Source organism: Sus scrofa, chromosome 14, assembly GCF_000003025.6.
Source record: "Sus scrofa isolate TJ Tabasco breed Duroc chromosome 14, Sscrofa11.1, whole genome shotgun sequence".
Classification (NCBI taxonomy): Eukaryota; Metazoa; Chordata; class Mammalia; order Artiodactyla; family Suidae; genus Sus; species Sus scrofa.
Window position 1 is genome coordinate 65,051,826 of NC_010456.5, and position 20,653 is coordinate 65,072,478.

The 20,653-nt window shown below is 36.6% G+C and overlaps 1 long non-coding RNA gene across 1 annotated transcript in view; it reads right to left on the reverse strand.

Moving 5' to 3' along the window:
* Positions 1 to 20,653, reverse strand: part of LOC110256660 — a 132,966-nt gene that overhangs the window by 41,678 nt on the left and 70,635 nt on the right. The window contains exons 2-3 of the long non-coding RNA XR_002338516.1: positions 16,832 to 16,937; positions 16,149 to 16,224 (exon numbers count right to left, since the gene is read on the reverse strand). This is a non-coding gene — a long non-coding RNA (uncharacterized LOC110256660). The remainder of the gene's footprint in view (positions 1 to 16,148; positions 16,225 to 16,831; positions 16,938 to 20,653) is intronic.

The following is a 20,653-nucleotide window of genomic DNA, read 5'->3' on the forward strand; positions in this document are numbered from 1 at the left end:
AGTTCCTTCCCTGCCCTTATTTTCAGACTTTACAATAATTTTTTTAATGACAGATTAAACATGTTTTAAAGCTGAAAATTCAAGAAGGTTAACTGGATAAAAGATCAACTTATGAAAATCTAAAATATTTTTCGTGAAAATGTCCAACACAAATATGCCTAAGAATGTTCACAGACTATTCTCAATGGACTCAGATCCCAGCCTGGGAACCTCCATATCCCACAGGTGCAGTCCTAAAAAGACAAAAGACAAAAAAAAAAAAAAAAAAAAACACTAAACATTAAAAGCAAAGGAAGGAGTTCTAAATTTATCTATGGAGCTTGAAAGTCACCACTTTGTCCAAACAAGTAAAACAATGAACATAGTGAAAAATCTGTAATACTTCTTAGATCTGTAAGATGGGAGGATATAGGCCAACTACTGCTCTTAAGATTGGAGAAACAGATCAAATACAGGGAGTCACAGCTTACCAGAGCAGAGGCTCACAAGTGGAACCACCTCAGACAACAGTGCCAATAAGAAAACCTGAACTGCAATTGATGAATTGCTGGAGGTCCTGTGTTCAACTCTGAAAGCTGAAGCCTCCAGGGGAACCCAGTCATATGAGGACCCCCATAATTTTATGAGTTTTACCCCCAGGTGCTCTCCCAGGTTCCACAATAAATAGGGGAGAAAAATCTCCTTCCCTTCCTACTCCAGCAGAAAGAAATCTTTTTGAAATATGTCAGAGCACTCTAGTCTTTATAAGGTCTGTCCTCAGGTGAAAGTAGTTAACCAGCATCTAATCTGATAGGTTATTATTGGAGCCTAACTGACCCGTGTGAAGTCACTTGTAGTGATCCAACTCCAGGCCACCTTAGCCATCCTGCCCTACCTTGGGAGAAGAAAAAACTGACAGACACTTGTGAAATTCAATCAGAGGTGGAAGATCACTAAAGGACTGAGACTTAATCATAGGACTATAGACCACTTCCCCTCCCACACACCTTACTACCACATTACTAAAAATCTACTTACAGCAGTTTCTTTTACCTGGTGTACAATATCCAGCATCAAGAAAATATAACATGGGATACCACAGGCAAAACAAGACAAAACCCATGATTTAAAGAGACAGACCAAACATCTGAGCAAGACAAGACAGGGATGTTAGAATTATCAACATGGAATTTAAAACAACTGTGATTAATAGGCTGAGGGCCTGGTGGATAAAGTACACAATATGCAAGAACAGGAAATGTAAGCAGAAAGATAGAAATCCCAAGAAAGAACCAAAAGGAAATGCTAGAGATTAAAAATACTGTAAAAATGAAGGATGCCTTTGATGGGCTTATTAGTAGACTGGACATGGCTGAGATCTCTGAGCTAGAGGATATAGCAATAGAACCCATGAAAACTGAGATGCAAAAAGAATACTTTAAAAATATTTTTAAATATTTTAAAAAATAACAGAATATCCAAGGACTATGAGACAACTACAAAAGGTGTAATATATACATAATGGGAATAACAGAAGAAGGAAAAGAAAAGGGAAGAGAAAAAATATTTGTAAGAATAGTTACTGGGAGTTCCTGCTATGGCACAGTGGGTTAAGGATCCAGCATTGCTGCAACTGTGGTCTAGGACTTGGTCACAGCTGCAGCTTGGATTGGATCCCAGGCCAGGGAACTTTCATTAGACACAGGTGCAGCCAAAAATAAATATATAAATTAAAAAAAACTATCGGCATTAAAAATAATAATTACTGAAAATTTTCCCCAAATGTCAGACTCCAAACCATATATCCAGGAAACTCAGAGGACCAAACAGAATAAATTAAAGCGAAACAAAACAAAACAAAAAACAGAACACAAAACAAAATCCTGTACCTAGGCATATCAATTTCAAACTACAGGAAATCAAAGATTTTTTTAAAATTTGGAAAGAAGCCAGAGAAAAATATTTCTTACTTATGGAGGAACAGATATAAGAACTATATTTAACTTCTCCTAAGAAATCATGCAAATGAGAAGAGAGTGAAATGGAATATTTAAAATATTGAGAGGAAAAAACCCCAAAACCTATTATTATGTACCTTGTAAAATTATGCCTCAAAAGTGAAGGAGATACAAAGACTTCAGACAAACAGAACTTGATGGAATCTGCTGACAGTAGACTGCCTTGCAAGAAATGTTAAAAAAGTTCTTTGGAGAAAAGGAAAATAATACAAGTCAGAAACTTGTATTATGTAATGGAAGGAATAGCATGAAAGAAGTAACAAGTGAAAGTGCAACAAAAACTTTTGTTTTTATTATCTTTAATTGACCTAAATGATAACAATTTGTTCAAAATAATATTTCCAATAATGTGTGTATATATAATGTGTATGTATATATATGGAACTACAACAATGATATGAGAGAGGAGAGAGGGATTAGGACTATTTTGTTATTATAAGATACACTATCCATGAAGCAGTGTAGTGTTATTTGCAAGTAGACTTGCATTGGCTGTAAATGTGTACTGCAAACTCTAGGTAAGCAATTAAAAAAAATTTTTTAAGGAGCATAACCGATATACTAAGAAAAGAGACTATGAAGTCATAAAATCCTAAAAGGTGGAAATAGTGTGGAACACAGAAATAGAAGGAAAAAAGCCAAACAAACCAAAAACAGCAAGTAGAAAATAGTAACAAATGTGGTAGATATTAATCCAACTATATAAAAAATCAATTTGAAAGTCAATGATTTTAATGTACCATGAAAGAGAGAGATTGTTAGAATAGATCAAAAAACAAAACTATATTGTCTACAGGAAATCCACTTTAAATATATACATAGATTAAAAGTAAATGGATGGAGGAAAATATAGCATGCCAGCACTAATCAAAAGAAGCAGGAGTAACTATATTAATTTCATACAGAGCAGAGTTCCAAGTAATAAAAGTTATCAGGGGTAAAGGGCTCACATAATAATAAAGACGTCAACTCATTAAGTAGACATTACTATTCTTAATGTACGTAACAACAGAGCACCAAAATATATGTGGCAAAAATCCACAGAATTGCAAAGAGAGAGAGATGAATCTTCTACTATAGTTGGAGACTTCAACACTCCTCTCTCAGAAATGGACAGATTCAGCTGGCAGAAAATCAGTGAGGACATAGTTGGACTCAACAATATCATCAATCAACTGGATAGAATTGACACCTACAGACTACTTCATCCAACAGCAGCAGTATACATATGTTTCTTAAGCTCACGTAAAATATTCTTCATGATAGACGACATTCTAGCCCACGAAAACCTTAAATTTTAAAGAATTGGAAATCATACAATGTATTATCTCAGACCACAATGGAATTAAGCTGGAAATTAATAACAGAAAGAAAAACTGGAAAATCCCACAGTACGTAGAGATTAAACAACGCACTTCTGAGTAATGCATGTGTTGAAGAAATCTCAAGAGAAATTTAATAACATTTTGAAATAAATTAAAATTTTAAAAATTTATCAAAATTTTTGAAGTACAGTGAAATCAATACTTAGAAATTTATAGTTATTTCATGTGTATATAAGAAAAGAAGGACTGAAAGCAATCATCTTAGTTTTCATCTGAAGAAATCAGAACACAAAGAGCAAATTAAGTCCAAAGCAAGCAGAAAAAAAAGAATTAGAGCAGAAATCAATGACATTAAAAACAGGGAATCAATAGAGAAAAATCAATAAAACCAAAAACTTATTCTATGTAAAGACCATTAATTGAGAAAAAAAGAGAATAGACACAAATTACTAATAACAGAAATGAGGGGGCTATTACTACAGATCCTATAGACATTAAAGGAACACTGCGAACAACTCTATGCTAATAAAATACATAACTTAGATGAAATGGACCAATTTCTTAAAAGACACAATTTGCCAAAACTTACACAGAAGAAGTAATATGAATAGGCCTATATATATATTAAAAATTGAATCAATACTAACCATTCAAAACAGAAAACACCAGGCCCAGGTGGGTTCAGTGGAGAATTCTAACAAATCCTTAAGGAAGAAATTGTACCAGTTCCCTACAGTCTCTTTCAGAAATTCAAAGCAAAGGGAATACTTCCTAGTTCATTCTATAACTCTAATACCAAAACCAGGCAAAGAACTACACACCAGTATTTTCATGAATATAGATGTAAGAATTCCCAACAAACTATTAGTAAATTTAACCCAACAAGGTGTAAAAAAGAACTGCATTCCATGTTTGAGATTTATCCTGGGGTATGTAAGGCTTGTTCAACATTCAAAAATCAATTAATGACATCCATCATATCAACGCTAAAGAAAAACCGTATGTTCATATCAACAGATTCAGAAAAAGCATTTGACAAAATCCAACACCCATTCCTAATTAAAAAAAAAAAATGCTCAGTTAACTATGAATAGAGGAGAACTTCAACTTGATAAAGAATATCTACGAAAAAACTACAGATATTATCAGACTTAATGCTGAGATACTGAAAGTTTTCCCACTAAGATCAGGTACAATGCAAGGATTTCCCCTTTCCCCATTTCTTTTCAACAAATTTTACTGGAAGTTCTAATTAATGCAGTAAGAAAAGGAAATAAAGAGTATACATATTGAGAAGGAAAAATCAAATATTCTTTAGTTGCATTATGACATGATTGTCTATGTAGAAAATACAAAAGAATCAATAAAAATACTTACAGAACTAAATACAGCAAGTTTGTAGGATTCAAGGTTAATACAAAAAAGTATATAAAAGTCAATTATTTTTCTATAAATCAGCAATGAACAAGTGCAAAGTGTAACTGGTTTGTGTATGGACACAACTTTTACTCCTTTGGGTAAATAACAAAAAGCATGATTGCTGGATCATATGGTAAGAGTATGTTTAGTTTTTTAAGAAACAGCGAAACTGTCTTCCAAGGTGGCTATACCATTTTGCATTCCCACCAACAATCAATGGGAGTTCCTTTTGCTCCACATCCTTGTCAGAATTTAGTGATTTCAATGTTCTGGCACTGGCCTTTCTAATAGGTGTAGGATGGCATCTTCTTGTTTTAAATTTCATTTCCCTAGTGACATATGATGTGGAACATCTTTTCATATGCTTATTTGTTTATCTTCCTTGGAGTGTGTCCGTTAAGGTCTTTGGCCCATTTTTATTTAATCAGGGTTTTTTGTTTGTTTTCTTATTGTTGAATTTTAAGAATCCTTTGCCTATTTTGGGTTACAGTCCTTTATCAGATGTGCCCTTCGAAATATTTTCTGCCAGTCTGTGGTTTATATGTTCCTCCTTTTAGTAGTGTTTTTTGCAAAGCTGAAGTTTTAAATTTTAATAAATTCCAGCTTATCAATCATTTCTTTCATAGACTATACCTTTGGTATTATATCTAAAAAGTCATCACCATAAACAGTGTCATCTTGGTTTTCTATTATCTTCTAAAAGTTTTATAGTTTTGCCTTTTACATTTAGCTCTGTAATCCATTTTGAGTTAATTTTTGTGACAGATGTAAGGTCTGTGTCTAACTGTATTTTTTATATGTGGTTGTACAATTGTTCTAACATCATTTGTTGAAAAGACTATCTCTGCTCCATTGTAGTGCCTTTGCTCTTTTGTCAAAGATCACTTGACTATAACTATGTGGATCTATTTGGGGCTCCCAGTTCTCTGCCATTGATCTATGTCTAGTCTTTCACCACCACCACCCTGTCTTGATTACCGTAGCTTTATAATATATCTTGAAGTCAAGTTATGTCAGTCATTCAATTTTGTTCATCTTCTTCAACACGCTATTTGTCTTTCAATATAAACTTTAGAATGAGTTTTTTAATATTCATAAAATAATTCACAGGGATTTTTAGTGTGATGGCATTGAATCTATATTATCAGGTTGGGAGGAACCGACTTCTTGACAATATTGAGTCTTTATATCCATTAACATGAAATAGCTCTCTCCTTTGGTGGAGCATAACAGAACGCAGAGCCTCTACAACATATCATTCCCAATGCCCATTAATACAGTTCAAAATTACTTTAAGAAGAAACATTGGAGTTCCTATTACAGCTCAGCAGGTTAAGGATCTGACATTGTCTCTGTGAGTATGCAGGTTCAATCCCTGGCCTCGCTCAGTGGGTTAGGGATCCAGTGTTGCTGTGCACTGCAGCATAGTTTGCAGATGCATCTTGAATCCAGTGTTGCTATAGCTGTGGCATAGACCTCAACTGCAGCTCCAACTTGACCCCTAGCCTAGTAATTTCCATGTGCCGCAAATGTGGCCATAAAGAGAAAAACAGATTAATGTAATCTATCCTCAATAGAAAAGATAATCAATGGAGAGCAAACCTGAGCTAAACAAGATGCTGGAATTATCATAGAAGCATTTTAAAATACCTATTTTAACTATGCTCAATGATATAAAGAAAAATATACTCAAATGAAAATACATAAATTCTCAGCATAGAAATAGATACTATAGAAAGAATTTATGGAAATTCTGTAACTGAAAATTACAGTTGAAATAAAATTTCTGCTGGCTGGCTTAACATCATAATGTAAATGATGAGAAAAAAGGAATTAGTAAATAGAAATCCTTCTATCTGAAAATGAGGAAAAAATAGGGGGGAAAAAAGGAACAAAGCTTTAAGGACCAGCAGGACAAAATCAAATGGCCTGACAGATGTGTATTGGAGTTCCAGAAGGAAAGAGAGAGTAGAACAAAAAAAATTATTTAAAGAAAGACTTAATTATGCTATTGGAAAATATCCTTGTGTATTTAACCAACCCCCCAGAACACAAATATTGCCATATTTGGAAATGGCATACATACACTGCATAGAGGGCATCACATACAGAAGCATTCAAGGTAAATACAGTTAGTGAAATGGATGCACTTAGAGATTACTGAGTCAAATGTGTCAGCATCACAAATGCGTCAAAGAAACGGGATACATATGTGGGGTGAAATACAGTTTATCCAGTAGGTGTTGTGGGGGGAACCTGGCTCATTCTAGTTCTCAATCTCTTAATTTGCAATACTTTTTATTATGTAAGTTCTAGGCAAAAATCACTGATTCATTGCAGAGTTGCTTCCCCAATTCCTTTATAGGTATTTTTCTATCATCATCTTTGGAAAATGAGAATAACTTTGCAAAACTTTATCCAACTCATGTAATAAGCTAAGAAAGAATGTGAGGATCCAGCTGAGATTGGGACAAATTGAAGACAGAAGGCATTCCTCCCTTTCCATTTCTGAAGCATTCTCAGGGATAGAGAGTGGAGTCAAGAAAGGATTCAGACACCAGTTATCTAATTGAGCTCCAGAATATTCGCAAGTAGATCTCCAAACCAAAGGTATCCTAAAAGCCAAGATGTACATCTTGGATCTACACCGGGAAGTTTGGGCCCATTTTTCTTCCTTTCTAACATACTCTATTGGTCTCTCAGGCCATTGCCTGCATAAAATAAGCTCTTAGAGAGTCTTCAATTTTAATGAAGCCTCTCACCAAATGGAGCAAATGCTATACCAGAATGGCAAGTTTAGCAAATGCCTAAAAGTAAAGGCAGGCACCAGCTTTATTTCCTAACTTTCTTTCCATGGTATTTCCCTCTCTTTGGCCCACGTATTTTTTCCTACCAGATAACCAGCATGCTAAGACTTTCTCAAATGCTTAGTCCCTCTTACTGTGTTAGCCTTTTCATGTTCTCTCTGACACAGCCTAATATGTTTTACTTTTCTCCTCAATCACTCTCCAAACTAGAGCTCATTTCTCTTCCAGCCACTCTGGGCCCTGCTAGGTGCTGGCTAATAAAAGAGCATCAAGTTAGGAATGGCTGATTCATAATTGAAGAATGTGAAAGCCTTCCTAGATATCTACATGTAGTTAAGGGCTTCAGAGTCTTAACCCAAATGAATGAACTCTAGAAGAATTCATAGAAGAACAGATTTTAATTTTTTTTTTTTGTCTTTTGTCTTTTTGGGGTTGCACCCAAGGCATATGGAGGTTCCCAGGCTAGGGTCTAATCAGAGCTGTTGCTGCTGGCCTATATACCACAGCCACAGCCACAACAATGCCAGATCCGAGCCGTGTCTGCGACCTACACCACAGCTCACAGCAACACCACATCCTTAACACACTGAGCGAGGCCAGGGATCGAACCTGCAACCTCATGGTTCCTAGTCAGATTCATTTCCGCTATGCCAAGATGGGAACTCCAATTTTTTTCAATTTTTATTAGAGTAGTTGATTGACAGTATTGTGTCAATTTCTGCTGTACCACATAGTGAGCCAGTCATACATATATATATACATTCTTTTTCTCATACTGTCTTCCATCATGGTCTATCCCAAGAGACTGGATAAAGTTCCCTGTGCAATATAGTAGGGCTTTGTTGTTTATCCATTCTAAAGTAACAGTTTGCATCTACCAACTCCAAACTCCTTGTCCATCCCACTCGCTCCTCCTCCTCAGCAACTTCAAGTCTTATTTCAGAGGGAGCCTTGGACAGGACAGAGCTTCAAGGGCCAGAGCTCAAGCTTCTTACCACCATTTCAAAAGCAGCTGATCCACTTTGTCCTGCTTTCATATTGGGGTTGTGAATAAGATTTAAGAGGGAAAAGGACATTCTATTTTATTTTATTCTTTTTCCTTTAAAAAATTAAAGTATAGATGATTTACAATGTTGTGCCAATTTCTGCTGTACAGCAAAAGTGACTCAGTTTTAAATGTACACTTTTTTTTTTTTTTTGTCTTTTTGCCTTTTCTAGGGCTGCTCCCGGGCATATGGAGGTTCCCAGGTTGGGGTCTAATCCAAGCTGTAGCCGCTGGCCTATGCCAGAGCCACAGCAATGCAGGATCCAAGCTGCGTCTGCAACCTACACCACGGCTCTCGGCAACACTGGATCCTTAACCCACTGAGCAAGGCCAGGGATTGAACCCACAACCTCATGGTTCCTAGTCAGATTTGTTAACCACTGAGCCACAACAGGAACTCCTACACACATCTTTTTTATATTCTTTCCATGATGGTCTATCCCAGGAGATTGGATATAGAGCCATTGATGAAGAGGGCTGTGGATAGGAACTTCCCGACCATCCTTGCAGAATCTCTGTAAATGTGAGCCCTACCACGGCTTCAATCTCTGTCAGAAGGTCTGAATTCCCAGGCTGCCCCAGAATAAGCAATGGGGGGACACATTACTTTAAACATTGGTCTCAGTGTGTCTATTTTTGCAGGCCACTTTGCACAGCTTTAAATGCCTTTGTAAAGCATGTGTGAGTGCGAGCACACACTCACATAAAGGTACACATCCCAAGTCATCATCTCTAAAGCCAGTGTTGATCGCTAACATTGTTCCTCAGAAGCATTATAGAACTGTCTTGGCAGAATGAGCTTTTCTCCCTTTCCATTTAAAAACATCCCCATCTGCCTACTTGTTTCAACCCCCTGTAGTGAACCAAAAAAACCTTGAAAAGGTTTAAAGACACATGTTGGACTCCCTAAGCAAAGAACTCTGCAGGATGCTTTATATATATAATGAGAACTCCCAAAATCCACAGCCTTAGAGGAATCCAGGTTATCTAAATTACTGAGGCATTAAATTCACTCACTACAATAGTAAATAACACAAACTTTAACACAAATATCATTGGCCAGTTTCTAGTTTTCATAAATTGAAATTTATCTTCATAATCGAATTCCTTTGATTTTTTTTCCCTTGTATTGTTTAAACTTTATATGTGCAAGTTGATTTAAAATTTATAGGTAATTTAATAAATGCAGTGCTGAATGTCTGTCATTAGAAGAAATTTTTGTCATTATATATCCAGCCCCTCTGTTTAAAAACAAACAACAGTAGCCAGAAATATTGTTTTCATTTCCTCAAATGTTGAAGCCAGAGCAGTCTATGAGTAAAGATAATGCTTATCCTAGTTCAGCTGAAAGATAGAAAGAAAAAAGTAAAAAAGGAAGGAAGGAAGGAAAGATTGGTGGGAGGAAGGAAAGAGAAAGGAAAAGATTACCCGTATTGGATTCCAGTTCTAAATCAGCACTTTAGTTTACAGTATTTTCAAATCCCCCACTGAGGGGCTTAGCTGAGGATAATTACAATATTTGAGTCACTAAATCAATTTAAGTCACATTAATGATCTGTAAACTTTAAAACTGTTGGTTTTAGCAATTCAGTAGCATTCCTGATTTCAAATGAACACATTTGTAATCATGAGAACTACTGTCTTGATACGGAGGCACAGAGAGCGAGAGATCAGTGGTGGTCACACTACATTATTATCCAATTGTGCTTAATGGAGAGTTCATAGTGAATGGGAATGATAAGAATTCTTGTTTAAGCCTAAATCAATGTTTTGCTTTGCTTAAAAAGTTATTAGAATTTGAGCAAATGTTCTTCTTTAGTATGGGAATTATGGAATATAATTATAACCTACTAAAATCAGTGAAGAGAAACCAACTTTAAACAATTACATGACAATCTTTTTTCACTTTTGTTTAAGGTTTAGAGATTTTTCAGTAATAAAAAGTATGCTTAAATTTAATAAGTAATTAAATTGCCATGATTTTATCTGTTCCTTGAATTCTCCTTGCCCTTTTTTTTTCCCCTTTTTTTCTATTAGTGGCCAGACCATCTATCAATATATAGTCTCTGGTGACACTAACTCCAATAAGTTCATAAATGTATGAATGCAAAATAACAATATATTGCCATATGCCATGTTTTGCATTAAGTCCCAAGGCCTCCTCCAGGAATAAGATGTGGCAGCTGCCTGGTGGAGCTGAGAGTTTAGAATCCACCCTAAAGACATCCCTGTTTTCCACCAGTGGTCTCATTAGTGCAAGAGAATGGTAGCTCTTAATTCCTAATGTAGCTATTCTAAAAGGATATTTCCTAGATCCAGCAAACAGCTAAATCTATAGTCTCTTCTCCAGTAAAATAGCCACTCAATTCTATAGCTTGGGAAGGATAGCTGCTTTGTTAATGCTAGCCAGGTCACTTTCCAGGTGACTTGCTCTTTATCAACATGCTGAAAGTGATACTTATAGAAAGACCAAGGTGCATTGCTTTAAATTTTCCCAATTTTCTGACCATTGGAAAAAAGTCAAAGATAGGTTCAGCGGCAGTCAACTTTTAAAAATACATGCTGGTGGGAGTTCCCATTTGTGGCACAACAGAAACGAATCTGACTAGTATCTATGAGGATGTGGGTTCAATCCCTAGCGTTGCTCAGTGGGTCAGGGATCTGGCATTGCCATGAGCTGTGGGCTAAGTCAAGATGTAGTTCAGATCCCGAAGTGCTGTGGCCGTGATGTAGGCCAGCAGTTGTAGCTCTGATTCAATCATTACCCTGGGAACCTCCATATGCTGTGGGTGTGGCCCTAAAAAGCAAAAAAAATAAATAAAAATCAAAACACATTTTTGTCCAAAGTATAGAAATACACCATATTTCCAGACATAGCTGAGGAAAAGGTAGGGTTTATGATAAGATGCTTTGAAATGGCCATGTTGAGAACCCAGAAGTCTTCAAACAAAAACTGTTAGAATGAATCAATGAATTCAGCAAAGTTGCAGGGTATAGGTTTAATAGAGAAATCTGTTTTATTTCTATACACTAGCAATAAAATATCAGAAAAGGAAAATAAAAAAATGTTCCCATTTAAAATCATATCAAAAAATTACCTAGGAATAAACTTAAGGAGGTGAAAGACCTATATGCTGAAAACTATGAAACATTTATAAAGAAAATTGAATATGATTCAAAGAAATGGAAAGATATTCCATGGTCCTGAATTGGAAAAATTAATAATATTAAAATGACCATACTACCCAAAGCAATCTACAGATTTAATGCAATCTCTATCAAAATACCCATGACATTTTTCACAGAACTAGGAACAAGTAAATTCTAAAATTTATGTGGAACAGCAAAAGATACAGGATTGCCAAAGCAATCCTGAGGAAAAAAAACAAAGCTGGAGATATAACCCTTCTAGATTTCAGACTATACTACAAAACAGCATAATACTGGCACAAAAACAGACACAGATTAATGAAACAGAATAGAGGAATAAACCCACATGTATACTGTCAATTAATCTTCAACAGAGGAGTTCCTGTCATGGCTCAGTGGTTAACGAATCTGACTAGGAACCATGATGTTGCGGGTTCGATCCCTGGCCTTGCTCAGTGGCTTAAGGATCCAGCATTGCCGTGAGCTGTGATGTAGGTCACAGACGCGGCTCAGATCCCACATTGCTGTGGCTGTGGCCTAGCTCCGATTAGACCCCTAGCCTGGGAACTTCCATATGCCATGGGAGCAGCCCTAGAAAAGGGAAAAAGACAAAAAAAGACACAGAAAAAAAATCTTCAACAGAAGACGCAAGAATACACAATGGAGGAAAAAAATCATCTCTTCAACCAATGGTTTTGGGCAGTTACATGTAAAACAATTAAATTACAACATTTTCTTACCCTGTATACAAAAATAAAATGGTTTAAAGACGTAAATGTTAGACATGAAACTGCAAAACTCCTACAAGAGAACATAGGCAAAACATTCTCTGACATAAAATATAGCAATAGTTTCTTAGATTAGTCTCCCAGGGCAAAAGAAATAATGCGATAATAAACAAATGGAACTTAAACTTAAAAGCATTTGTAAAGCAAAATAACCAACAAAATGAAACAACAACCCATGGAATGAGAGAAAATATTTGTAAATGATGTGACCAAAAAGAGGTTAATATCTAAAATATAAACAGCTCATAAAACTGAAGATCAAAAAAAAAAAAAAAAAAAAGCAAAAAATGGGCAGAAAACCTGAATAGAGACTTTTCCAAAGAAGACATACAGATGGCTAATGGGCACATGAAAAGATTCTCAATATTGCTAATTTTTAGAGAAATGCAAATCAAAATTACAATGAGGTATTCCCTCACACTGGTCAGAATGATCATCATCAAAAAGTCTACAAATAATAAATGTTGGAGAGGTATAAAAAAAAAAGGGAGCCCTCCTACCCTGCTGGTGAGAGTGTAAATTCATGCAGCCACTATGGAACACAGTATGGAGATTCCTAAAAATGCTAAAAAATAGAGTTACCATTTGATCCAGCAATCCCATGCCAGGACATATATCTGGAGAAAACTCTAATTTGAAAAGATATATGCACCTCAATGTTCACAGCAGCACTATTTACAATAACTAAGACATGTCAACTAGCCGAATGCCCATTAACAGATGACTAGCCTAAGAAGATGTGGTACTTATATAGAATGGAATATTACTGAGCCATAAAAAGAATGAAATATTGCCATTTGCAGCAACATGGAAGCATCTAGAGAATAATATTCTTAGTGAAATGTCAGATTAGGACAAACACTGTGTGGTATCACTTATATGTGAAGTCTAAAAAAAATAATACAAATGAATCTACATAAAACACAGAAACAGACTCACAGACATAGAAAACAAATTTATGGTTACCAAAGGGAAGGGGAGAGGACAAGTTAGGATTATTGAGTTAACAGATACAAACTACTATACACAAAATAGATAAGCAACAAGATTTACTATAGAGCAAAGGGACTTACACTTAATATCTTGTAATAACCTAAAGTGGAATATAACCTGGAAAAACACACACACACAGCAAATCACTATGCTGTACATCTGAAACACAGTATGGTAAATCAACTATACTTCAATGGAAAAAAAGAATGATGTTGCACAGCAAAGAAAACCAAAAAGAAAATGAAAAGACAACTTTCAGAATGGGAGAAAATAGTTTCAAATGATGCAACAGACAAGGGCTTAATCTCTAAAATATGCAAGCAACTTATACAGCTCAACAGCAAAAAAGCCAACAACCCAATGGAAAAATAGGCAAAAGACCTGAATAGACATTTCTCCAAGGAAGATATACAGATGGCCATCAAGCACTTGAAATAATGCTCAATATCCCTGACTATTAGAGGAATGCAAGTCAAAACTACCATGAGATACCATCTCACACCAGTCAGAATGGCCATCACTAATAAGTCCACAAATAACAAGTGCTGGAGAGGGTGTGGAGAAAAGGGAATCCTCCTGCACTGCTTGTGGGAATGTAAGCTGGTACAACTACTATGGAAAACAGTATGGAGGTACCTTAGGAAACTATACACAGAACTACCATATGACCCAGCAATCCCACTCTTGGGCATATAGCCGGACAAAACTTTCCTTGAAAAAGACACATGCACCATGTTCCTTGAAGCACTATTCACAATAGCCAAGACATGGAAACAACCCAAATGTCCATCAACAGATGATTGGATTAGGAAGAAGTGGTATATATACACAATGGAATACTACTCAGCCATAAAAATAATGAAATAATGCCATTTGCAGCAACATGGATGGAACTAGAGACTCTCATACTGAGTGAAGTAAGTCAGAAAGAGAAAGACAAATACCAAATGATATCACTTATATCTGGAATCTAATAGATGGCACAAAGGAAACTTTCCACAGAAAAGAAAATCATGGACTTGCAGAACAGACTTGTGGTTGCCAAGGGGGAGGGAGAGGGAGTCGGATGGATGGGGTGCTTGGGGTTTATAGATGCAGACTACTGCTTTTGGAATGGATTAGCAATGAGATCCTGCTGCGTAGAACTGGAAGCTATGTCTGGTCACTTATGATAGAGCATGGTAATGTGAGAAGATAGAATGTATACATGTATGTGTAACTGGGTCACCTTGCTGTACAGTAGAAAATTGACAGAACAGTGTAAACCACCTATAATGGAAAAAAAATATCATTAAACAAAAAGAAAAAAGAAAAAAAGAATGATGGCCATACAGAATAAGCAACGGCCTCAAGTACCACGCAAACCCAAGGTTGGGCCCAGAGGTAAAAGTGATTTCAGTTCCTGCTGTCTTCTTTAATTCCCCATTTTTTCTCTCCTACTATAGAAAAAATACTACATGCAAATAAAGGTAATGGCATTTAGAGAGATGCCATAGGATCTCTTAGTTTATAACTCACAGTAAATCCTATCCATGTTCATACAGTAAATCCTTCTCATTAGCAGATTGTTTATGATGTACTTCACAGGACACATCAAGGTGTGGTGACACCAAAGTTTAGAATCCTTTAATTCATGCCAGGTGGAGAGCTGGGTCATCAGTGACTTCAGGCTGTGTTCAACTCGTGGTGAGCAGCCTGGGTGCCTCATGCAGAAGGCCCTCGTTAGAAATGCAGGTAGGGCAAGGGGGCCTAGCTCTCTAACTGACATGAGTGCTAATAAATTCTTCCCTTCCTTCTTTGCAGAAAGCCTACATTTGGTTTTTTGTTTTGTTTCATTTTAGGTTTTTTGTTTTTTGGGTTTTTTTGTTTTGTTTTGTTTTGTTTGTTTGTTTGTTTGTTTGTTTTTTGGCTTTTTAGGGCTGCACCTGTGGCATATGGAGGTTCCCAGGCTAAGAGTCAAATTGGAGCTGCAGCTGCTGGCCTACGCCACCAGCCACAGCAATGCCAGATCGAAGCCACATCTGCAAACTACACCACAGCTCACAGCAATGCCAGATTCTTAACCCACTGAAAGAGGCCAGGGGTTGAACCCACATCCTCATGGGTTCACTGGGTTCATTCACGGTTTCATTCATTGGGTTCATTTCTGCTCAGCCACACCAGGAACTCCAGTTTAGCCTTGGTTTGAAGGTGTATTTCCTCTAAGTGATCTCTTCTACTAAATTTACAATTTTTGCTATATCATTGTATGCACCAACATACAAAGAATAAGTAAATACTTAAACCCTTACTAGTTTTCTTTACTCAGCTTCACAGTATTTACATAGTCTATCCTGAGTAATATCCTTGATCCATGAATCAAGGTTTGATATCCCTGCCATTTACTTTCTACTACATATAAAAATGGATTCTAATTAAAACCAAAAATGTTTGTTGGTGCACCTCCCTAAGACATCTCACCCACCTTAGCCTAGAAATGTGAGAGCATTCTTAGAAACAGTTTGAGTGCAATATGGGAGCTGTTCCAATTGGGAAAATGGCATCATGAAAAACTTTGTGTTATTTTAAAAATGCGGGATAACTGATTTTCTAACACATGGAAAAACATTCTGTCAAGTGCTAACCTGACTCAGTTTGTGTCCCAGGAGATGACGAAGAACACAGCATTTGTTAGGAACAATGATGTCAGGAATATTTTGTCTAAAAAAAAAAAAAAAAAAAAAAAAAACTGGAGTTAAGAATTCTTGAAATGTATTCACAGTAAGCAGATAATCATTAGCTAGTGACAAAATTCCTATGAACATACTGTAAGAAAAAAACATCATTTCTTATAATCTATTAATACTGTAGTTAGGAAATATTTTCAAATAATTCTTTGGGGCAGAGTCTCTGTCTCTCTTAAGAAGGAAATCTTCTCCTACTTACTCAAGCCCATCAGCCCCACATGTGAACATGTAGCACATAGCACAATCTCACCTGGCCAGCATCATGCTTGCTCTTAGAAAGAGACCTTCTTGGGCAATGTGGTCTTTGGTCTCGCAAGCAGCCATTTAGTCTGGCTAATGAGACTAAGGCTAACACATCTCAGGCAAGGAAGAAACAGAAATAGAAAATGGTGTATAACCAGGGGCTAAATCATGAGTCCACGTCAATCAGCACTAAAGGAAACGGAGATCAAAGGACCCAGAATCCTTCAGAAAGACTTAATGGAACAAATGGAATTCAGGCTCACCCTACCATTGGTCAGAGAAACAAGTGAAGGAAAGGCATGCCAGAAAGGATAAAACATGAAGAAGGATGTAGATACCAGTGGGACTGATCTGGTGTTTCCCATCCCCTCCTGGAGTAATGTAGAGAGTGGACTGATGGTTGCTGGGACTGCCAGTCCCGGGTTTGTTAAAATACATCATTGCCTAGATAAAGCAAAAGAGATTTAGTTTTCACAAAATAAAAACTTCCAGAACTGAATGCTTTCCCTGGGGGCAGAACAGAGCATGGCGAATTTCACCTCCAAAAGCAGAGTTTTTTCCGAGTTGGAGATAATAGGGGGAACAGAATTGGAAGCCAGTCTGTTACCCTAGAAAGGAGCTTGCCACTACATGAGGCAGCTACACATTCTTCCTTTTCTTTGTATTAATGCCGCATCTGTGCTCATGTTTATTTCTTTGAGGACGGGGATCTGGTTCTTATTAGAACCCCCTACTTTATCTTCCTTTTTGATATCCTCTCTCAATTATTCAATTTTATGGCAATTAATCTTATTAATAAAAGACCCCAGAATCAAATAACATTTTTCCTTGGGTTTGGAATAGCTCAAGCCGACTAAGACTAGAGTGAAATCAATTGTTCCCGTGGGTATTCACGAAGAAATTGTGAAAGGGTGTTGTTGCCTGGGAACCCAGTTCATGTTACACAGACTCTGAGACTGATTTTTTTTCAATGATTTTTTTTTTTTTTCAGATGAGCCTTTGTCTTTCACTTCTGTTGCTGATGAATTTGCTTCATACAGAATTTTTAACCTCACAGCCAGATACACTGCCCTGTCCACAGGATACCAAACATCTGGTTGAGAGCAGAAAATAATCAACCCCCAAATGGACATTTTCAAATAGGTGTTTAGATATAAGGAGTGAAAACATCTGGGATTTTGGAACTGTGTTTATCTAAATGACTGGACAGTCTTTACTGTTACATGCAAAGGGCCCTAGAAAAATGTGGATTCCTACTATTTGTCTATATTTATTATTATTTTCCAATTACTACATTGAAAAATTGGTAGGTTAGTTTTCAAATTAATGTTAACATTGTACCAGAGTCCAAATTTAAAGAGTTTTCCCAAACAAGTTAACTGATTAGCCTTCTCCCCACTGAATGCTAGAGCTCCTTTACCATCATTCATACATCAAAAATTCTTCATCTTAGGGGAGTGGCAGGAGAGCAAGCATGATTGCCCAAGCAATAGGGACACTACAGTAATGCTTTCAGTTCTGTTCACCTCGGCAGAGATCTTGATGTCAACCTGAGACACACCCTCTTTCTCCATGAAAAACAGCTGTACCCTGACCACTTCAACTGTGAAATATAAGTACAGAATTCCTCAGTGAGCTTGTGTGAGTCATCCAGTTCACGAAAAAAGAAAAAAGCTCTCTTTATGAAGACATTGGACTAAATTGAGAATAGGCTTCTTTTTTTTTTTTTAAGTAGTAAGTTTGACATTTTTTATTTTTTTTACCTTTTTTTATTACTCCAATGAATTTATCACATCTGTAAGTTGTATAATGATCAGCTTCTTGGCTCAAACTGATGAGTAAGGCAAAGATAAGAAGAAAAAAAAAAGGCCCATTGATGATTACCACCTTCTCAATAATACCCAACACTCTTTGCTTCAAGATACAAGAACACATTTGATGAATGATCTGAATTCTGTGTCCTGATGTTTGCAAGGAGAGGGGTCAGCATCCAGGTGACTGCAATAGTCTAGGGAACTGGTTTTCCTCTTTGGGACCATAAATCTCAGGGCTGATGACCAGGATCTAAAAGGATCTCTGGGCGAAGCGACATCACATGCAGACTCTAATCCCTGACATCAGCCTGGGCTGGTAATGTGTTTGCACACAGCTGTCTGAAAGCTGTGGCATGTGATGAGTGTCATAGCTCTGCCTTCCTTGGGCAGCCTCACTGCCTATCGCTGCCTGATACCGTATGGAAGGGGCCCCTGGCCAGGCTGGAGAAACCCAGAAGGTGAAGCCTAAAACCAAAGGAATGCAAACACAAACTCAGTCCCCTTCCCACCCTTATCATCAATGGATTAGATAAAGTCACACATCTTGTAGATCCTATTCCAGGGAGATCTTAAAGGAATAAGATGACAACAGGAGGTAGCTGTGACTGCGCCTGACAGATTGAAGTAAAAGCTGCACACGGCCTGGGATGCGGGCTGCGTGAGAAACTGTGAGCGATGAGAGCAGAAGAGCTCCCTTGAGGAAGAGCACCCAGGAGACAGGAAGAGAGATGGGGCTGGGAGGTGGATGAAAGCTTCCGGAACAAATCGTCAAAGTGCATAACTGGGCCTGCCAACAGTGGCATTAAGGAAAGGAGCTGGAAAATCAATATGGAAAGGAAAAAAAAATTTTTTTCTAAAGTCTTATGAAAAATGAAAACAGCCTCATTAAAACATTTGGAAGTGATTATAAAAACCACCTTGAAATAATCAGTGTTAAACACAGTTTCAGAAAAATGTACTGAGATTTAACTCAATTAACTCTTTCAGTCCTATATCTATGTCAGTTTTATGCTAAGTACAACCTCCTTCCTGGTTTTAAATAGGAACCGTTAATGCCAAGAGGAAGTGACTCAAAATGAAGAGAAATGTGATTTAAAGAATTCTATGCAAATTAACTCAAATCTTTTCTTTAAATCTTGGTTTGGAAACCAAAAAAACCCCAAACAACTCCATCATGATTTTACATTAAAAGAAATGTTTGCTAAGTAGTTGATGAAGAAAGTATTATTGGATCAGACTCTTCTGATTTATTTGTTAAATGACACCATTTCCTGGGCCAGAGAAGACATCACAATGGAAATGAGGCTTGGAAAACCCAGCAGCAAGGCATGTGGACTTTCTGTTCCTTCCTCTAGCACCAGGGACCCCCTGACCAGGGGTCACTGATGCCCTAGGTCAGACTTCAAGAAGTCCTTCAACTCAGGAATCCTGGACTAAATTCTCTTTGTGTTTATTTACACAAATTTTTTCCTGGCCAATGGGTCCGTGAATCTTTCAACAGGATCTCAAAAGCAGTTTGTGACTCAACTAAAAGTAAAAATTAAATTCTAATATGAATAAATGACTGCTTTCACAGTCTCTTACTAATGTGACACAGGAGGACAGTTAGCCAAGGACCACAGCCTAAAAATTCTGCCACCTATTCCATTAATGCTAAAAATCCCAGTTAGATTTTTACTCCTGTTAGCTTATTACTAAGTCCTAGTAAAAATCATGTGTGTATACACACACACACACATATACACACACACATAAATGCATACATATGTATGTATACATATGTGGGGGTAATACTGTTATACATATGCAATATATACATAATACAGATTATGTATTTAATACATGTATCATACATAATGTGTATATATATGCATTATGTATATAATGTATATATTATAGGCATGCTTGAAATCATATGTAAATAGGCACTAGGCATGCGTGAAAGCATATGTAAATAGATGTATAGTATATATAATATACATATATACACATAATATATATAATATACATAATTATACCTATTAGATACACACTATATATACATATATACACATTATATATATACTATATATATATTGTATATACTATGTATCTATTTACACATGCTTTCAAGCATGCCTGGTGCCAGATCTTGGTTCTTAATACCATTCTTCAATAAAAGGAGCCAGGGCTCTTTTCTTATTCTAGGACTGGTGCATGATGAAGATAGAGCATTTTGTAGTACCAAGAAATAAAGAAATGCTTGAATGAATCAATGAATTTTTAAAAAGACAACTGGAGACTGGAGGTATGTCAAAAGGACATGGCAGCCAACTGAAAGAGCTCCCAATGATCAAAGCTTGAACA